Source organism: Macrobrachium rosenbergii, chromosome 26, assembly GCF_040412425.1.
Source record: "Macrobrachium rosenbergii isolate ZJJX-2024 chromosome 26, ASM4041242v1, whole genome shotgun sequence".
Classification (NCBI taxonomy): domain Eukaryota; kingdom Metazoa; phylum Arthropoda; class Malacostraca; order Decapoda; family Palaemonidae; genus Macrobrachium; species Macrobrachium rosenbergii.
This window is the reverse complement of record NC_089766.1, coordinates 51,174,797-51,192,664: the sequence shown is the minus strand read 5'-3', so window position 1 is coordinate 51,192,664 and position 17,868 is coordinate 51,174,797. Positions and strand designations below refer to the sequence as shown.

At 36.3% G+C, this 17,868-nt stretch overlaps 1 protein-coding gene across 10 annotated transcripts in view; it reads right to left on the bottom strand.

The window, feature by feature from the left end:
- LOC136853202 (glutathione S-transferase 1-like) overlaps positions 1-17,868 on the bottom strand; it is a 498,955-nt gene that overhangs the window by 369,640 nt on the left and 111,447 nt on the right. For 8 of the 10 annotated variants that reach the window (XM_067128564.1, XM_067128565.1, XM_067128571.1 and 5 more), the window contains one exon: positions 8,901-8,931. The exons of the other annotated variants lie outside the window; for them this stretch is intronic. The gene's annotated coding sequence lies outside the window, so the exon portion shown is untranslated. The remainder of the gene's footprint in view (positions 1-8,900; positions 8,932-17,868) is intronic. 10 annotated transcript variants of the gene reach the window in all.

Genomic DNA, 17,868 nt, shown 5'->3' with positions numbered 1-17,868 from the left:
GCGGTCTATCCAATATCGTTTCCAGAAGCACGATTATAGCTAACCTTAAGCTTAAATCAAATAAAAACTACAGAGGCTAGAGGGCTGTGTTTGATTGGGGGTGGATGATCAACATACCAATTTGCAGCCCTCTAGCCTCAGTAGTTTCTAAGATCTGAGGGCGGACAGAAAAAGTGCAGACGGACAGACAAAGCCGGCACAATAGTTTTCTTTCACAGAAAGCTAAAAAAAAAAAGCAGTAGTTACAAGATACAATTAAAAACACAGCCTCTGCATTTTTCAGCGCAAGTTTTCCAAATAAGATTAACATGTCAATAGTGAAGGAAAACCCTTCCTATGTGGCTGGACAAAGGTGGCAGGAGTGAGAATCTCGCAACCTCAAATCTTGTCAAAGAGGCCCAGCAAATAAAAAAAATACCCTTGACTATGTTGCTACTTTCAAAATAGAGAGTGCATCTGAAAGTTTGAGCACTCAATGAAGTACTGTTTTCTGAACTGTCACAGTATAAGAAATACACTGGAGTACTGTCTGACCTCATTCATTGTCTCAAAGAGAAGTGTACATGAAGATTCACAGTACGATTTTACCATTCATTACGGTGAACGAAAGCGAAAACCCTTTATGTATATATATATATATATATATTATATATATATATATAGTATATATATAAATATATATATATAAATTATATATATATACATAATTTTGTCAAAGTCAAAATTGCATCGACTCTCAATTTTAAAAAAATGTATTATGATTTGCTACTCGTGAAACTGATACGTCTATTCATCAATAAATATTATATATATGTATTTATACACACATACTGTATATATATACATATATATAAAATATATATATATATATACATGTATATATATAAGACCCTGTCAAATACTGTACAGATTCTCCATTTAGAAAGAGGTATAATGATTTGCTACTTGTGAAATAGATATCACTATTCATCAAAACCTGGGTTTTCATTAAACATACATAAGGAATATTCTGGCATAAATATACCGTATAAATCTAATGCAAAAGATATATAGACACTAACATGCCTCCCTGCTGTTTAACCTCAAGTATACTTCCACGGAACGCTCTCTCGCACCGTCAGTCAGTACTTGTGATATTATTATAAAGGGTTGTTCTGTATGAATGCTGTACTTAAGCAGGATTTGAACTCGTGTCTTCAGAAAGTTTACTCAAGTAGTAGATTAGAATATCGAGTTTAGGTCAAAGGCCAAGCGCTGGGACCTATGAGGTCATTCAGCCCTGAAATGGAAATTTACAGTAAAAGCTTTGAAAAGTGCACCAGGAGGTAAACCTCGCAGCTGCACTATGAAATAATTGTTAGGAGAGGGTGGATAGCAAGATGGCAGAAAGCTAACATGAATGGAGGTACAGTAGAGGGAATGAAGAGGTTGCATCTAGGGGCCAAAGGGACGCTGCAAAGAACCTTTAGTAATGCCTACAGAGCACCCCGTCAGGTGCTGAAGATGGAACCACTGCCAAGCCGTGGGTTTTCAAACTAGTCCACGAAGTATCCGCGGACAGGATCGTCAGGTATCTGGTGACACTTGACAAGTGATGGTGCTTCTAGGTTCTCTGAATTGTCTTCTACAGGAGACAGTACCGAATGTGTTCAATAACACTGTCAAGTGGCACTTACTCAATGCCACTGGCAGTTGGGCCTACTTCACGCACTCAGAGTCCTCACTCAGACTCATGATGCGCAACAGCGTTTGCCAGAGCAGAAGGCGTCTGGGGGGGAAAAGGTTGTTCTTAGGGCTTAGTAACAACCAGGGAACACTTTCCAAAGTACTTCTCTTTTTCTTTTTTAATAATTAGGGTCTCTTCTTTTTGTATTTCCCTTTACCTCGTCTTAATCCTTCCTAATGAGCACCATGTTCTTTGGAAGCCTGAATTTCAAGTCAATGGCCCCTTCGGTGGGCTTGTTCCATGTGAATGGGTTTCATCTTCTGAATAATAATAATAATAATAATAATAATAATAATAATAATAATAATAATAATAATAATAATAATCTTTGGAAGCTTGAATTTCAGGTCAGTGGCCCCTTTGGTGGGCTTGTTCCATGTGAAAGGGTTTCATCTTCTGAATAATAATAATAATAATAATAATAATAATAATAATAATAATAATAATAATAATAATAATAATAATAATAATAATAATAACTGGTCATAAATGAAGCTAAACCAGGATATTCATTAGCAGCTGATAACCCATCGAAAAAACTGGTACATGCCGACAGCATATCTAAAACTAGGGTTTTCTGGAAGTTTTCAGGCAAAAGATAAACCATTACCTAGGATGTCCATTTTATCATCTGTCAGAGCTTTTGCAGATAAACTGACAATATCATCAAGTACACTAAAGGTTTTCCGAGGACTATTATCTTAATAAACTCCTAAATTTGTTAATAAACTCCTAAATTTGTTTTGTGACTCTCACATTTCGTCTCACACGGTGTGTCAGCAAATTCTTCTGCATCATTCCAGTCAACACTAGGTCCTTTTCCTTTCCAAATTTAATACACGGGTCATCTCTAAGACCAGTATCAGCAGTCACAAGAGCAGAATGCTGCTGCTGTTGCTTTTGCAGGGTATGTAACAAACCCCTTCACTACCATGCTTAGGGTTTTTCATGTAATAGATGCTTCATTTTACTGTTTTATGAGTCTCGGTAATTTGTTATTTTAAAATGCGTTCTCAGAAAATTATCATTTTAAAACGGTTGATCTTTATGATTGTTCAGATTTTTAAAAATTATTTTAATTTTTATGATTTTTTAGCTTTTAAAAAATTATTTTAATGTCTGATTTTTCAGCCTTTTAAAAATTATTTTAATTTCTGATTATTTAGCTTTTTAAAAATTATTTAAATTTTTTATATTTTTAGCTTTTTGAAAATTATTTTAATTATGATTTTTTAGCTTTGTAAAAAATATTTAAATTTTTATGATTTTTTAGCTTTTTAAGAATTGTTTTAATTACAAGCATCTCTTGTAACAGGACGCAGTCATGTGTGTTTGACTTTATGATGTAAATTATACGTATCTAGCATCTGATAAGTCAATGGACGTTGTTTACATGCAGAAAAACCATTGGAAAAAGGAAATAAAGTTATTTGATTCTTTATTTTTTATTTTTAGTTTTCAGTAAAAGAAAACTACTGAGATGGCTATTTGTCCGTCCATCCGCACTTTTTCTGTCCGCCCTCAGATCTTAAAAACTACTGAGGCTAGAGGGCTGCAAATTGGTATGTTGATCATCCACCCTCCAGTCATCAAACATACCAAATTGCAGCCCTCTAGCCTCCTCAGCAGTTTTTACTTGATTTAAGGTTAAACTTGGCCATGATCGTGCGTCTGGCAACGCTATAGGACATGCCACCACCCGGCCGTGCCGAAAGTTTCATGGGCCGCGGATGATAGTTTCATGGGTCGTAGCCGAAAGTTTCATACAGCATTGTATGCTGTACAGAAGACTCGATTGCGCCGAAGAAACTTGGGCGCATTTTTTACTTTTTTTTTTTTTTTGCTATTGGTTTCTTTGTTAGCGTTCACACGGTCATTCAAATTCAAGCATTTTGTGACTTCGTCCTCATCCTATATGATTCTCTGCTTGGTCTGGCAAGATTTCAACGGGCGAAGCAGTCGGTTGTCGGCAAATACGATAAATAACTGGTAACAAATGCGCCGAAGTTTCTTCAGCGCAATCGAGTTTTCTGTACAGCGTAAAATCAAGGTCACCGAATATGGATCTATCTTTCGGCAGTCTAGGTATAATGCTGTATGAGCCACGGCCAATGAATCTTTAACCACGGCCCCGTGGTGGCCTGTCCTGTATCGTTGCCAGATGCACGATCATGGCTAACTTTAACCTTATATAAAATAAAAACTACTGAGGCTAGAGGGCTGCAATTTGGTATGTTTGATGACTGAAGGGTAGATGATCAACGTAACAATTTGCAGCCCTCTAGCCTCAGTAGTTTTAAAGAGCTGAGGGCGGACAGAAAAAGTGCGGACGGACAGACAAAGCCGGCACAGTAGTTTTAACAGGAGACTTTTCACCCAAAACCAACCTTTTGAGCTTTCTTCCATAAAAGTGCTAGATACATTAGAAATATGTACGGCACCATAAGGCTCTGTTCTCTCTCTCTCTCTCTCTCTCTCTCTCTCTCTCTCTCTCTCTCTCTCTCTCTCTCAAGAATGGCAATTAGTGTGATACTACAGCAGTCCATATTTTTTTTGCATCCTAACCACATACGTATCAATATACATATAACTAGATCACTGAGCGATAAACATACATTTCCATCAAACAGCTGGAATATTCAGTTATATAAGAGAGAGAGAGAGAGAGAGAGAGAGAGAGAGAGAGAGAGAGAGAGAGAGAGAGAGAGAGAGAGAGAGAGAGCACTACATGCATCGGTGAACAATTGCTCAAAGAGGGCCAGATATATGAATGGACCAACTTATTTGGAATTAGACAAAACAGAGTACAACATTATGCAACTAAATCATGACAAATACATACCAGTTCCCTGTCTTAAGATGTACTACATGAAGTTTACCGATATCACAGAAAAAATATGCAAACAAAAATATTTATAGACTGTAGAATAGAATATAGAAAATTTAGGCCAAAGGACATGCGCTGGGACGCATGAGGTCATTCAGCGCTGAAATGGAAATTGGCAGTAAGAAGGTTTGAAAGGTGTAACAGGAGGAAAGCCTCACAGTTGCACTATGAAACAATTAAGAGAGGGTGGATAGTAAGACTGAATTAGGATAATATGAATTAAGACAGTAAAATGAATGAAAGGGGCTGCAGCGAGGGGCCGAAGGGACGCCGTAAGGAACCTTCATTAACGCAAGTCAAATCTTCATGGCTAAAGCACCGTCGTACCCTGTACCTCGAGTACCGAAGGCCGTCAATTTGCACCCTCTTTTCCCCTCAATGTGTGAGCTGTCATTTTGCCTCTGGGAATGGGGCCATGTGGGTGACAATACCCGCTGCGTTCTCTCTGCGCCCTCGACTGTGAGGCATTTGCTGGTCGAATGCCCCAGTCCTTGGGGATTTAAGACATGCAGTAGGTTCCTCTTTTGGGGACGTGACAGAGATATGGACATTTTATCCTTGCTATGATTCTCGGGGAGGATTGTAATATGGAGCAGTTATGTATCTTTGTTGAGGCGGGCCTCCTCCGCAAATTTTGAATCCCATACATATACAGTACGTGTGTATGTATGGATAGCAAATCTGAACAGTTATGATTATATATATACACACACACACACACACACACACACACACACACACATATATATATATATATATATATATATATATATATATATATATATATATATATATATATATATATATTCTAACGTATACGTCCGTTACTGTACACAAACTCCTTTTAATTGGCTCACCTCATTACGTTATTTGTTTCTCTATTGTTTTCTTGTTTTGTCAATTCTAACATTCTCTTCAGTTACGTTTGCTTTAAAAGTTACTGTGCTATGGGCTTGCTCTAAAATAAAATTAAAACATTCTAAGGTTATGCAGTTAAATAAATTCACGTATATTAATGTATCTAAGTCGAGTAAAACTACTCAGCTGAACCCAGTTCAAATTCACTTCAAGTTATCGTGCACCACGCATTCAATGGCTGGCATGCACGATGCACGATAACTTGAAGTGAATTTGGTTTCCAGTGTAATTCCACCATCGAAACTGCTGCTACAACCGCCGAAATGAGCTCGCCAGCTTTACCTCAAAACCAATGATGGGGGCATATTTGACTGGGCGTAAGATTGTTGAAACCAGATTTTGAAACCAGGGATTTTCAGGGAATTCGTGAAATCACCAATTCACTTGGGGACACTTGATCCCCGAAACAGTGTACAGTGGCTGAATCATTGTTTCGCCGTGTTTAGTACTAGCCCCTCGGGGATTGAATGTTCTTAAGTTATTTGGTGATTTCACGAATTCCCTGAAAATTTCAGGATTTCGTGAAACCCCTGGTTTCACAATCTTACTGTAACATGTAATATATAATTATATACAGTACATACATACATATATATATATATATATATATATATATATATATATATATATATATATATATATGTTACAGTAAGATTAAAAAAACAGGATTTCAATGAAATCCCTGAAATTTTCAGGATTTCGTGAAATCCTGGTTTCACAATCTTACTGTAATATATATATATATATATATATATATATATATATATATATATATATATATATATATATATATATATATATATATATATATATATACTGACTTCATAAAATATTCATTCACTTTTCCTTCTATTATTAAAATAATAAAATAGTTTAAGCAGACCCTGAGCTAATTATCGGCTCCCAGAAGAATTAAAATGAAATGGAGTACCAAGTCTACGGTATGGACCAAACACTGGGACTAAATGATGAATGAAAATGGAATTTTAAAAGTAAATATGCAAAAAAAAGGTAAATGCTTCTACACCAGAACACATGCACACATTAAATACATTTGCTCGTCCATCCGCACAATTAAAAAAAACTAAGTAATGATATAAATCAGAATAAGTTAATATTTTAAAAATTCGTATTTTTTTGTTTTATTCGTTAAATGTCCTATGGCTTTTTGTATTTTCATAACTTACTTTTTATGTTTTGTCAATTAAATCACAGCTTCTAATGATTATTAAGATTAGATATTTTTTTTCGTTCTAACTTTGTGATTGAACTCGCAATTCAAAATCTAGTGTTCACAAACCAAAAACCATAGACAGAAAAAGACAAGTAAAAAATGCGTCCAAGTTTCTTCGGCACAATCGAGCTTTCTGTACAGAGGATAATGCTGTATGAAACTATCAGCCACGGTCCATAACCTCTCAGCCGCGGCCCATGAAACTTTCAGCCACAGCCCGATGGTGGCCTGTGTTTTTGGCACCTACAGCGGTGCCAGACGCACCATCATGGTTAACCTCAACCTTAAATCAAATAAAACTACTGAGGCTACAGGGCTGCAATTTGGCATGTTTGATGACTGGAGGGTGGATGATCAAAATACCAATTTGCAGCCCTCTTGCCTCAGTAGTCTTTAAGATCTGAGGGCGGACAGAAAATGTGCGGACGGACAGACAAATAGCCATCTCAATAGTTCTCTTTTATTTCTAATATCTACTGAACACTTACTTATCATCCCACTCAAATCCAAAGGACGTCAAGGGACTTGGGGGGAAACCATCATCAAAGATTGAGAAAAGGGAAGTGAATATATCAAGATTCTAAAAACGACAATTTTAGTAAATGCGTCTTTCAGTACGATAATCCAACATGCCTTCTCTCAATCAGTGATCATATACAGTACATATATATGATCAATTATATATATATATATATATATATATATATATATATATATATATATATATATATATAATTGATCATATATATGTACTGTATATGATTACTTATTGAGAGAAGGCGTGGTAGATTATCGTACTGAAAGACGCATTTACTAAAATTGCCCTTTTTAGAATCTTGATATATTCACTTCCCTTTTCTCAATCTTTGATGTATATATATATACACACACACACACATATATATATATATATATATATATATATATATATATATATATATATATATATATATGCATACATACATATATACATATATATATATATAAATACATATATATATATATTTGCATATATTTATTTATATACATACATACACATATAAATTTTCAGTTCTGCACACCGCGAGCGTCCAACTGATACCCCCGGCGCAATGATAAAATCTTGTGGCATCGGGGACAAGGTCAACGAGCGGTTGTAGTGGAATTGCTGATCGTGTTTCAGTGACAAAACAGAAACGCACGAGACAAGTTCGGGGTTGCACAACCCGTCTTTATTTCATATGTGCATTATGCAATTAGAGTGCGGGTATCATGTGCACACAAATAATAATTACCGTCCTCGTGGTTAATCTATTCACTTCATAAATGTGGTTTGCTAAAAATAAATGTATGTATGTATGTATGTGTATGTATATATATATACATATATATATATATGTATGTATGTGTATATATATATATATATATATATATATATATATATATATATATATATATATATATATATATATATATCTATAAAGTTGAGTATACCTTAGTTTAACCAGACCACTGAGCTGATTAACAGCTCTCCTAGAGAGGGCTGGCCCGAAGTATTAGATTTATTTTACGTGGCTAAGAAACAACTGGTTACCTAGCAACGGGACCTACAGCTTATTGTGGAATCCGAACCACATTATACCGAGAAATGAATTTCTGTCACCAGAAATAAATTCCTCTAATCGTTCACTGGCCGGCCGGAGAATCGGACTCGGGCCTAGGAGAGTGCTAGGCGAGTACGATATCGACCCACCCAGTGAAGAACTATTCCTTTGAACCAGTCCCATGTACAGGTATTACATCACCACCACGTTCAAATTCACAACACTGATCCCCCTTCTGTTCACTGATATATCTTCAGCCAATAACACCTCTCGCCGGGGCGGAGTTCGAATCCCCAGTCGGCTGATGAAGAGTTAGAGGAATTTATTTCTGGTGATAGAAATTCATTTCTCGCTATAATGTGGTTCGGATTCCACAATAAGCTGTAGGTCCCGTTGCTAAGCAACCAATTGGTTCTTACCCACGTAAAATAAGTCCGATCCTTCGGGCCAGCCCTAGGAGAACTGTTAATCAGCTCAGTGGTCTGGTAAAACTAAGGTATACTTAACCTCTGAAGATGATCATTAAATGGATATATCGGCATATGTGCTTACCTTGATCTCAATTCGGGTGAACACCTATTCCCTGAAAAATAGAGAAAAATAAAAATTAGACACTGATTAAATGAGTCTATTCTAGCATAAAGCAGTCGTGTCACAATGGAATTATACTGTGCCAATATGTTAACGGAAATATAAACAAGTAAAAAATGGGCCGAAGTTTCTTCGGCGCAATCGAGTTTTCCGTACAGCGTAGAATGCTGTATGAAACCCTCAGCTTCGACCGGGCAGCGATCAGTTGCTACCCAGACGCGGTCGAGTGAAGGTGAGTCGGTGACGCCTCCGGGAAGCGCTGCCAAACGCACGTTATATACATGGCTAACCTTTACCTTAAATAAAATAAAAACTACCGAGGCTAGAAGGCTGCAATTTGGTGTGTTCAATGACTGGAGGGTGGATGATCAAAATACCAATTTCCAGCCCTCTAACCTCAGCAGTTTTAAGATCTGAGGGCAGATGGACAGACAAATAGCCATCTCCATAATAGTTTTCTTTTCCGGAAAACTAAAGCGCTTGGGAAAACAGGTCCCCTCCGTCAAGATATTATACACTGTTCTGAAGTTCGTATCAAGATGCTTTCATTCTACATACTTACGTATGGACCAGGGAGAATAGAATAAAGTATAGAATTTAGGCCCAAGGGCCAAGCGCTGGGACCTATGAGGTCATTCAGCGCCGAAAGGAAAATTGAGAGCCAAAGGTTTGAAAGGTGTAACAGGAGGAAAACCTCGCAGTTGCACTATGAAATAACTGTTAGGAGGGTTAAGGAAAAGTAAGATGGAAGAAAGAGAACATGAACGGAGGTTCAGTAAAAGGAATGAAAGGGGTTGCAACACTTTCCATGAACCTCTCCTTTGGTCTGTGTTTCGGAGCTGACTGTAAATATCTATTTAAATATCTATAAATACATATAAATAGCCGGTAAGTATCATCTTTTAACCACAAATGGTTGTGGGCTGTGAATGTTTTCTATCATCTCCAAAGAAAAAGATTATGGTGTCGACTGCTGAGAAACCAACCCCCTTGCAATTCCTGCACTTTCTTTTGTCATCTTTTCCCCTGACAAAAAGGACAATTAGTCCAATTCTCAGGTATCTTATATGGTCAGTTACTACAGAATATCCTGGTCACTTTTGACCAGATATATATATATATTGTAATATATATATATATATATATATATATATATATATATATACCACTTTTTACCAGATATCCACATCGCCCTCCTAATTTCTCGAATTCTTCGCGCTTTTTGGGACACGCCTGTCACTACAAAGCCTTGGATCCAAGTGCAAGAAATACGAAGCAATTATGATGTCCGGTAGCGGGAAACGAATCCGCGTCCCATAATCACAAAGCTTCATAATTCTTGCACTTGGATCTAAGGCTTTGTGGTGACAGACGTATATCCAAAAAAGCGCGAAGAATTCGAGAAGTTAAGAGGGCACTGTGGCTATTACAATTACGTAGGTATCTGGTAAAAGTGACCAGTAGATTATATATATATATATATATATATATATATATATATATATATATATATATATATATATATATGTGTGTGTGTGTGTGTGTGTGTGTGTGTGTGTCTGTGTGTAAATTTCAGCATTCAGCCATTTCCATCAACGAGGGGTGTCTTCCGAGGAAATAAAAAGTCAAATCTCACTGCCACATTTATACTCGCACTGCTGAATTGTGGATGAACCCCTGTGCATAAAATCTATACAACATAGCCGCTTCATATGCAGTACATCCAATAATCTTACTTATCCACATCCATATTACATGCACTCTCTTGTCAATATCACCGATTGGTTGATGTATGTGAACATGAACATATTGTGGAATATACGAATGGAATATAAAGTTTAGGCCAAAGGCCAAACACAGGGACCTATGAGGTCATTCAGCGCTGGAAAGGAAATTGAGAGTAGGTAGGTCTGAAAGGTGTAACAGGAGGAAAACCTCGCGGTTATACTATGAAATGATTATTAGGAGAGGGTGGTTAGCAAGATGGAAGAAAGATAAAATGAATGGAGGTACAGTAGAGGTTGGAGCTAGGTGCCAAAGGGACACTGCAAAGAGCCTTTAGTAATGCCTACAGTGCACCCCGTGAGGTGCACTGGCGGCACTAGCCCCCTACGGAGGTGAAGTGTAATGACGCAGGGTTTCAAAATAAGAGAATCGAAAGACCTGCCCCTGAATACAGCCAAGTTTTTGTAATGTCCCATGACCAGGGATCTTCTCTGCTTCCCCAGATAAGAATCATATGGATATCAGAAGGTGAACTAAGTACCTCATTTTGGCTTGGCTATCGGAATGGATATTTTCAAGAACATTTCGTTCACACTGTTGGTTAAGCAGAGTCCAGAGGTCCATATCAGGAACTCTCAACCCCTCAACACCCTACCAAACTGGTATAAAGCTGGCTTAATTTAAACCAACCAAGTACAGTTTGAAATTGGTGCTTAATTTGACTTGATGCATGGTTTTACAATCTCCTCTCTACAGTTATCGAATGCTTTTAGTTGTAAGGAATCGTGTTATTTTAGTAAACAGATGAAGTAATTACCATAATTAACCTGAATTGTATTATTTGAGTAAACAGATGAAGTAATTACCATAATTAACCTGAATTGTGTTATCTGAGTAAACAGATGAATTACCATAATTAACATGAACTGTCTTATTTGAGTAAACAGAAGAATTATCATAATTAACCTGAAGTGTCTTATTTGAGCAAACAGAGTAATTATCATAATTAACATGAACTGTATTATCTGAGTAAACAGAAGAAGTAATTATCATAATTAACCAGAATTGTCTTGTTTGAGTAAACGGAAGAAGTAATTACCATAATTAACTTGAACTGTCTTATTTGAGTAAACGGAAGAAGTAATTACCATAATTAACCTGAATTGTCTTATTTGAGTAAACGGAAGAAGTAATTATCATAATTAACCTGAATTGTGTTATCTGAGTAAACAGATGAAGTAATTACCATAATTAACCTGAATTGTATTATTTGAGTAAACAGAAGTAATTATCATAATTAACCTGAATTGTCTTTTTTGAGTAAACAGATGAATTGTAATTAACCTGAACTGAGTTATTTGGGTAAACAGATGAAGTAATTACCATAATTAACCAATTTCATAAAAGGCATTCAAGGAGTGAAGGGAACAATGCACATTATCGCTCAGAGATGTTCACAATTTGAACTGTCACTTAAAACTGAAATTTAAGATGTATCAAGTAAATTTAGGATATGATCATTCAAATCTAAATTTTGAATTCATTCACTTAACATCACGTTTGATTTAGTGGTTTTGATTTGAATTCTGAAATTTAAAGCTTGAATTCAGTCATTTAAATCTGGAATCTGTAGCTTAAACTCAGCGTCTGATTACAGTCATTTAAATTTGAAATCTGTAGCTTAAATTCAATTGTCTGAATTCAGACATTTAAATCTGAAATCTTTAGGTTAAACTCAGTGTCTGAATACAGTCATTTCAATTTGAAAGCTGTATCTGAAACTCAGTGTCTGAATACAGTCATTTAAATCTGAATTGTGTAGCTGAAACCCAGTGTCTGATTACAGTAATTTCAATTTGAAATCTGAAGTTTACTCTCAGTGCCTGAATACAGTAATTTCAATTTTAAAGCTGTAGCTTAAACTCAGTGTCTGAATACAGTCATTTCAATTTGAAATCTGTAGTTTAAACTCAGTGTCTGAATACAGTCATTTAAATCTGAAATCTGCAGCTTGAACTCAGTGCCTTAATACAGCCATTTAAATCTGAAATCTGTGCAGCTTGAACTCAGTGTCAGCCATTTAAATCTGAAATACAGTCAAACTTGACTAAAATTTGAAATCTGTAGCTAAGCTCAGTGCCTGAATACAGTAATTTCAATTTGAAAGCTGTAGCCTGAACTCAGTCTCTGAATACTGATATTTAAATTTGAAAGCTGTAGCTTAAACTCAGTGTCTGAATACAGTCATTTAAATTTGAAATCTGCAGCTTAAACTCAGTGCCTTAATACAGCCATTTAAATCGGAAATCTGTAGCTTAAACTCCGTGTCTGAATGCAGTCATTTAAATTTGAAATCTGTTGCTAAGCTCAGTGTCTGAATACAGTCATTTCAATTTGAAAGCTGTAGCTTGAACTCAGTCTCTGAATACAGCCATTTAAATCTGAAATCTGTAGCTTAAACTAAGTGTCTGAATACAGTCATTCAAATCCGAAATCTGCAGCTTGAACACAGTGCCTGAATACAGCCATTTAAATCTGAAATCTGTAGCTTTAAACTCAGTTTCTGAATACAGTCATTTAAACCCCGAAGTTGCATACCTGGAGCCTTCTTCTGCACGCTCCTCCTCTCCTGACTGTGCACAACTCATTAACCTGTAGGAAACGTAGCAAGAGCAGCACGTAAATCTACCTGTAATGGCCTGTGTGTGGGTGGAGTTTCAGCATTCCATTAACTAATCCTTTACCATCCATATGAAACCCACTGAATCTCGAGATGGTTCCATTAACATGTCGGTTTAACTCGTACCGTACATCAACAGCTGTATTGCTTATTATTCAGGTTATTATTAGGGTCTATCTTCAGAAAGTATTTTTTATTGGACCTGCCTTTATATCTATGCATTAATTCATGCCTTGCATCGTATATACATCATGTTCGGTTGTAATTTGTTGATAGGTATTAGCATATTCATCGATATGTTATGTCGTTAGTTAAATTGGTTGCCTGTGTAGGGTTTGTTAGTCATATTTGAATGACTGTTAAAAGGAGTGTGAACTTTTAATGAAAGCTTATGAAATAACGAATCAATTTATATTCATTTTTTGCATCAAGTCGTTCTTGCTCAATATTTCGTCTAGAATAAAACAGAATATAGAATTTAGACCAAAGGCCAAGCGCTGTGACCTATGAGGTCATTCAACGCTGAAAGGGAAATAGACAATAAGAAGGTCAGAAAGGTGTAACAGGAGGAAAACCTCGCAACAGTTGCACTATAAAACAATTGTTAGAGAGGGTGGAAAGTCAAATGGAAGAAGAAGAATGTGAACAGGGATACAGTAAATGGAATGAAAGAGGTGCACCTAGGGGACAAAGGGACGCAGCAAAGACCGTAAGTAATGCCTACAGTGCACCACGTGAGGTGCAGTGACGGCACTACCCTCCACTCGTATACATTGCTGACGTCTACAGTATATTCTACTGGGAATCGGAATTATCTCATGTTTAAATGTGCTATTTACATTCAACGCAATTCTACCTTTTAACATATATGTAAATTTCTAAAAGTATCGGAATTATCTAATGTTTAAACGTGCTATTTACATTCAACGCAATTCTACCTTTTAACATATATGTAAACATAAATGAGTTTTGCATACTAAATACGTGCTAACTGTACCCCTTTGCATTACTCGATTTATATTCTCCTCACTGACTGCATTCTCTATGAGGGCGACTTTCGCAAAAAGGAAGGGAAGTCCTTTTACAAATGGGTATAATTAATTTATTATTGATAACTAATGCACACAAAACAAGTGAAAATGCGCCGAAGTTTCTTCGGCGCAATCGACTTTTCTGTACAGCGTACAATGCTGTATGAAAGTCTCAGCCACGGCCCGGTGGTGGCGGCCTGTGTTAAGGTGCCAGACGCACGATCACGTCTAACTTTAACCTGAAATAAAATAAAAACTACTGAGGAGGCAAGAGGGCTGCAATTTGGTATGTTTGATGATTGAAGGGTGGATGATCAACATACCAATTTGCAGCCCTCTAGCCTCAGTAGTTTTTAAGATCTGATGGCGGACAGAAAAAGTGCGGACGGACAGACAATTAGCCATCTCTATAATAGTTTTCTTTTACAGATAAATAAAAAAAAAGGTTCATTATAATACTGTCCTGTACTATATTATATTATATATATATATATATATATATATATATATATATGTGTGTGTGTGTGTGTGTGTGTGTGTGTGTGTGTAATTGGCCTGTACTATAATTTTAGACTGATTGGTTTCCCTTAATGTGCATATTAATAAATTGTATAAATACTGGCGGTTTGAATTTTGTCTGACCTCTCTTGCACATCACCTTCCAATGAACTTAGGTTTGCTTGTGGACAGCTGCTGACCTGATGCCAAATAACTTAAGGCTTCTTGAGTCACGCTCACTTCATTATAAATGAAATATATGTGTTACTACTCATATACATTATATATGTGTGTGTAAATTTATAATGCATATACAGAGTATGCATGTATATATATATATATATATATATATATACTATATATATAATTAATTTCATTAAATCATCGTGACAGCCTTCATATTCACAAACATTAAACTACAAATGTCGCTTAATATAAAAATTCGCTCTACTTACGAAATAATACCGTGGGGAATTATATAACTGATAAGTGGTATGTCACCTGGCGGATTCGAACCACCGACATCATTTACCTCCGACATCAGTGACGGGTTCTTTTACCACTTGGCTGTCAGCAGACTAACAATTTATCATTAATAATCCTACCTTTGGGTATTATTTCCTAGGTAAAGTGAATTGTATAGTAAACGGCATTTGTAGTGTAGTTTGTGATTATATATATACATATACTGTATATATATATATATATATATGTATATATATATATTTGTATATATATATATTTGTATATATACAGTATATATACATACATGTATTGCGGGTATATGTTTATCATTTCTAATTCTGCTTTGCCAGTTTCTGCTGACAAGCCTACCTGCATGCCATAAACCTGTAAGCCTTCAGCGATAAACACGAGGCGACAGGTGCGCATCACGAAACGAAGATAAATTCGAGAAATTTCCAACATGTCGAATGTGGTAAATTTAATGTTCTTTCATAAAATATTTACAATTCAAAGAAGAAACTCAAATGGAGAGAGAGAGAGAGAGAGAGAGAGAGAGAGAGAGAGAGAGAGAGAGAGAGAGAGAGAGAGAGAGAGAGAGAATTTTATTAATCGTCCGTAAACTATTTACATGCTAAAGAAGAAACTATTTTGCTCGCCCTTAAAATATTTACAATTTAAAGACTAAAGTGGAGAGAGAGAGAGAGAGAAAGAGAGAGAGAGAGAGAGAGAGAGAGAGAGAGAGAGAGAGAGAGAGAGAGAATTTTATTGTTCGTCCTTAAAATATTTACAATTTAAAGAAGAAACTGTAGTGTAAAGAGAGAGAGAGAGAGAGAGAGAGAGAGAGAGAGAGAGAGAGAGAGAGAGAGAGAGAGAGAGAGAGAGAATTTTAATTTTATCCTTAAAATATTTACAAAGAAAAAAAGTTTAAATTTAAGAGAGAGAGAGAGAGAGAGAGAGAGAGAGAGAGAGAGAGAGAGAGAGAGAGAGAGAGAGATTGTTAATATTCGTCTGTAAAATATTTACAAGTTAAAGAAAAAACTAAAGTAGAAGAGAGAATTTTAATATCAAAATATTTACAAGAAAGAAAAAAAGTAGAGAGGATTTTAATATTCGTCCGTAAAATATTTACAAGTTAAAGAAAAACTAAAGTAGAGAGAGAGAGAGAGAGAGAGAGAGAGAGAGAGAGAGAGAGAGAGAGAGAGAGAGAGAGAGAGAGAAATTAAGCAAAACCCCCATTCACACTCAACCGCTACGGCCGGTCTCCTCCCCCCCCCCCCCCCCCCGCCTCCCACCTAATCAGAAAAACGACCCTTATGACACTGACAGACAAGCATCAAAATTGCGCCATTGTGTGGCGATACAAAGAGCCCCGATAAAAGCTCTCCGGAAAACCTCCCTCGCGAGATAAATTATCGAACGGGATAAACTACGATACGTGGATGACAGAGAGGTCGGGTGACCTTTATCTCTATACGGCGAAGAGGTCATATTCCAATGTCAACCGCGGGAGGTTGTCCTGAGATATGGATGGGCTCTGGGAAATGCCCAGACGTTCAACACGAAGAAGACGATTCCTTCGGACAATAATGGAGGGATTTCTCAGGCCTTGGACAGTTAAACAATATTCATATAAAATATATATATATATATATATATATATATATATATATATATATATATATATATATATATATATATATTATATACATATGTATATGTGTATACACACACACACACATATATATATAATTCCCCAGCTGGCCGATGAAGAGTTAGAGGAATTTATTTCTGGTGATAGAAATTCATTTCTCGCTATAATGTGGTTCGGATTCCACAATAAACTGTAGGTCCCGTTGCTGAGTAACCAATTGGTTCTTAGCCACGTAAAATAAGTCTAATCCTTCAGGCCAGCCCTCTCTAGGAAAGCTGTTAATCAGCTCAGTGGTCTGGTAAAACTAAGGTATACTTTTTTTCTCCAATGTAACGAGATTTTAATCCCTTGCCAACGAAAAATTATCTGGGTGTTAAGCAGACCAATGAAACACAGTCTGGGGAAACCAGGTAGTTAGTTGACAGTGATGGGTTGCAGGGGAAAAAGCATGGGGTTGAATGTGATTGCTCACTAATGTAAGAAGCAGTGCACTAAAGTTGGTGTTGTGACTCAGTGGTCCAGCATCTGATCACTAAAAACTTTGCTGACTCCAAATGAGAACCAAACGAAAAGCCATACGATCCATGTCTGTTTTAGTACAGACACTGCCGCACTTACTAACATTCAAGTTACGAACATTCAGAGATACGAACAAACGTGACTGTAAATTGAGATTGTGTTCAGTAAGAAGCAATTGCATTACCATCACAACTTAATTAGGTTTTATGTATCATTTATATTAAGTACTGCACTCTATAAAATACAGTACTGTATGTACAGTGTTCAGTACTGTAATGTGTTTTAGGATGAAAAAACGTACAGTATTGTATTGACTTTGGGTCATACAGTACTTAAATAAGCGTGAAGACCAACCTACGA